At 39.1% G+C, this 4,595-nt stretch overlaps 1 long non-coding RNA gene across 1 annotated transcript; it reads right to left on the reverse strand.

The window, feature by feature from the left end:
* Nucleotides 1–1,579: 1,579 nt before the first annotated feature.
* On the reverse strand, nucleotides 1,580–4,218 carry LOC127516529 (uncharacterized). The gene is made up of 4 exons (XR_007931007.1): nucleotides 3,762–4,218; nucleotides 3,139–3,510; nucleotides 2,793–2,878; nucleotides 1,580–2,436 (listed from the first exon to the last, which is right to left on the reverse strand). It is a non-coding gene; the product is annotated as an uncharacterized LOC127516529 (long non-coding RNA).
* Between the last annotated feature and the right edge of the window lie 377 nt (nucleotides 4,219–4,595).

Here is a 4,595-nt window from a genome sequence, read left to right on the forward strand (position 1 = left end):
ACCAGGGATTTATTTAACATACAACAATGACAAACCATGGTTCTAAGCTAAACTCAGACAGCTTTGCCAGGCCAAAGAGGATGCCTATAGGAATGAGGACAAAATCTTGTACAATCAGGGCAAAAACACACTGACAAAGGAGATCAGAGTGGCTAAGAAGAGCTACTCTAAAAAGCTGGAAAACAGGTTTTCAGCCAACGACCCTGCTTCAGTGTGGAAAGGCCTGAAAGACATCACAAACTACAAGACACCATCCCCCAATTCTGTAATCAACAACTGGCCCCACACTCAACAGTGGAGATGATTGTGGACTTCAGGAGAAACCCCCCTGCACTCCCCCCCACTCACCATCATGAACAGCACTGTGGAAGTAGAGGAGTTATTTAGGTTCCTGGACACCAGAATCTCTCAGGACCTGAAGTGGGACAATCATATTTGCTCTATTGCAAAAAAGGCCCAACAGAGGTTGTACTTCCCCCGCCAGCTGAGGAAGTTCAACCTGCCACAGGAGCTGCTGAAACAGTTCTACTCTGCAGTCATTGAGTCTGTCCTCCGCACTTCCATAACTGTCCGGTTTGGCTCAGCTACAAAATAAGAAATCAGACTACAGTGGATAGTTTAGACTTCTGAGAGGATTATTGGTGCTCCCCTGCCCACCCTCCCAGACCTGTATACATCCAGAGTGAGGAAAATCACTCTGGATTCCTCAAAGTCACTTTGTCTTTGAACTGTTGCCATCCAGCTGGCGCTATAGAGCACTGAGCACCAGAACAACCAGGCACAAGGAAAGTTTCTTCCTCCAGGCAATCTACATCATGAACAGTTAAATGCTCTCCACACAGTGCGATGATAAATATGAGCAATATCACTTACATTTACTTGACAATAACCTATCTCTTTCATTCCATTCCCTGGAAATTCTGTTCTACTCTGCTGTATGTACCACACCTGCACATATAAATTTAGCTATTTTTGTTTATTTATGTATTATATATACATGTGTGTATTCTTTTATCTTTCTTTATTTTACTATCTATGTACTGTTATTGTCTCTGTGTACTGGAAGCATCTGTCCAAAACAAATTCCTTGTGTGTGCAAACATACTTGGCAATAAAACTCTTTCTGATTCTGACTTTCAACTAGTTTAACAAAAAAAAAAAAAAAAAAGTTTCTATAGAGAATCACCTATTGCACCTTTAAATCTATGATTTTATTCATTAAACGTCACGTTTTGGTCTCTCCCATCTCGAAAATCTTGGAAGATTTTAAAAATCTTTTAGCGTGGGCCAGCCTTTAGAGACTTCACATCCCAAAGCTCTATTATTTACAATGTTCAGAAAAAGTCAGGAAGACAGAAAAAGTTTGGGAACCAAACTTTGTGGTGGAAAATGATTCCCAAGATGGTAAATTCATTTTTCAGTGAAGTTTTTCTGGTGGTCGTACCCCAGTTAGGATTGGAAAATCATTGCCGTCCAGCAGATGGAGCCCAAGGACTGTCACCACATAGGAAACAGTCTTCAAGAATATCCCCAAATCTGAGTTTTATCTGCTGCTGGAATCCCACTGAAGCTACCAAATCCAACCAGATAAAACATCGCCTTGACTTCACAGATGAATTATACTTCATTGGTATTTCTAAAGAAGATATTTACATTTGAAGTAAGGTAACACTCGAAGAGAGATTCCTGCACACTGATACATTTAATGCATGTTGTAATGTCTACATCCACTATATTACTGCAGAAAACAATACAGTAAAACTACTAAATGGCGTGTTGCTTTCCATTGGTTTATTTTAGAGTAGCAACAATTTAAGTCAGTTATGAATATTGCAGCAGAGGGTTCAGTTGCATTTATGTTGAATATTTCAATTTTCATTTTAGCATTAGCCACAGTACTCATGCAAAATTATAATCCAGGGCTCTGTACATCTGCAATATAGTGATACACAGATAAATGATGATCAGACAAACCAAAGCACTTACTATAACTCCTGTTTATTTACAGTTCTATTTGTCTTCATTACTGCTCTTCACCTCAGCTTTTATATTGCTATTATAGCTTGTTTACTAGTTCAGTTCTTACTAAACCTATGAATATTGTTGCTCTATGATAAATTGCTTGTGATGTTCCTCATGTGTCGCTTTAAATGAATGCGCCTGCTAAATGAATGTGTGTACATGTAAATCAGCTAAAAATGTGTAAATGTGTTTTGACTTCTTGCTATAGGCTACTATTATTTCACAGCAGAGGATCAATAAAGTTTTATTTTATTACTGAACAGCCGGTCAAGTTTTATTTCTTCACTTTTAAAAGCTAGTGTGTTCAGTGGCGTTAATTATCTGATCCTTTTGGAAGACATTCCCATCGGATTGGTTTATGTATGTCAGTTTAACATCTTCTGTCAGTCCTTTCTCCATCAGCATCTGCTCAATCTTAAGAACAGAAATTGCATTTTAGTATTTCACTCCATCTTTCACCAAAATAAATAAATAAAATAAAATAAAAAAAATAAAAATCATAATTTACTCATCTTTTTAACTGTAGTTCACAAATATCATGCAAACTATTTTATTATGCAGAACTGATGACAAAATGTTCAATTTAGGTGAACTAAAGTACTAAAACACCAGCTGATTAAAAAGACAATATGCAAATGAAAAGCAAATTTTAGCAAAGAGAAAAGAGGCAGATATTGCTTTGAAATTTTGTTCTCTAATGCAAATACATTTACAGTGTCCAGATACTCTTTGGTGTCACTATATATTAAACACACTGCATTTCTACTCACTTTTGCTAAAATGTCTTTCTTCACTCCAGGATCGTTCACATTTTGACTTGATTTGACCATCAGTCTCACCGTCTGTCTCCTCCTCTCTGTGATACACACATAAAACTCATGAGCACATGCTCAGTGGTAAAAAGTGAGGAAGCAAAATGGCTCCTCTATGGCATATCTGAGAAAACCCCCTTAAAACATTTTTTGCAGAATGTATCAAATTTTTTTTTACTGTAAAGTTCATGGCAACCAAGCTGCTGGGTTTTAATGTAAATTTCACAGATTCTCAATTTCAGGTACATTTAATCCGTTTTGCTTGCATTTTGAAGTGGTCAAATGTACTATTATAAATACTCACTATTGTAGCAGACAGCAGCATATTTAACGTAACAGTCCACATCATTAAACGTTCCAATAAGAGACATTGCCACGCAAAACTGACTGCCACCATTATTGTTCGGCTGTCCAATACCCCATGATCTGAACGTGGATTCGCTCTGATCGGACCAGGTCCAGGGAGCAGCAGCATCCGTCCGATAGAGTCCAGTCCAGATCCATTTTACTCCAAAATTAGCAAGCACAATGTTCAGGAGCTCCTCATGATCAGTCTGATCATCAATGGTGGCGAGGTCAGTGTAATGCTGTCTGCAGTATGTCTGAGCCTCGAACCAGTTCATGTGCTCATGAACAAAGTAAAACTTAGTCTGTGAGAGCATCACGTGCATCGGAGCTAAAGGAGGAAGACACAAACACTTGAACATCTTATTTTGTCAAGATTTGTCATTTTTGTGCATAAAATAGGCTACAGCTATTTTTTTGGATGACTGATTGACAGAGACTGTTACATAATTTATGGAAGCTTGTTTCATCCACGGAATAATAATAATAATAAAAAAATTATATCTCACAAGAAATAAAAGTCAAATTGCAAGTAATAAATATTAGGAATTGTGAGAACATTCAAAATTGCGAGATACAAACTCAGTGTCAGGATCACCAGTCACCACGCCTCTCACCTCTGCGCACTACATCTCCCACAATCCTGCCTGGTTATCACCTGCACTCACTTCTCAATTACCACACCTGTCTGCCATCACCCTCATCTATGGCTCTACATAAGCCAGCACCACACACAGCGATTGTCTGGAAGTTATGACTTCAACTAGGACTGCTATGCTTACTTACCTGAGTCTACTTACCTGGGTGATCTCCCTGTGCTCCATTCATCAGTGTTCCTCCTTCCTGGATGCCCATTTTCTCCAGATTGTCTGGTTACTACCTGTAAAGATAAGAGGCATTGGTAATATCCAGTGCAACAGTGATTTAAAGGTGTGGTGCTACTTACCCCTTTGGACGAACTTCATCACTCTTCATCTGCTCTGGTTGTTGTTGTATATAATCCTCAATTGCTATATATTCACCTTCTTGTTAATAAACTGAGTCAATAACTTTTACTCACCTGTGCCATTGAGTCTGTGTTCCCTGACAAAAGACCAGACCTACAACCACCAAGAGCCGCCTACTCCGCCCAATTAATTTGTTGCTCTCCCTCACTCAAGATGGCTGCCCCATTGAGGAATATGCTGGGGAATTCCTGGTATACTCGGAGGATGCTGTGCTGAGATTTTTCAAAGAGGTTTGGATGAACTTTTGTACTCTAATATGCCATGAGGTGTGAATAGGTGCACTTTAGAGCAATATATTCTCAATGCCCTTCTACTCAGGCCAAGCTAGTTCCGAAAGACCACTCTTTCTTCCTGTAATTTCCGAGTCTGTCCCAGTGAAGCCCGCTCCAGAGTCCGCTCCAGCCCCCGA

This window comes from Ctenopharyngodon idella, chromosome 7 (genome assembly GCF_019924925.1).
Source record: "Ctenopharyngodon idella isolate HZGC_01 chromosome 7, HZGC01, whole genome shotgun sequence".
Taxonomy (NCBI): domain Eukaryota; kingdom Metazoa; phylum Chordata; class Actinopteri; order Cypriniformes; family Xenocyprididae; genus Ctenopharyngodon; species Ctenopharyngodon idella.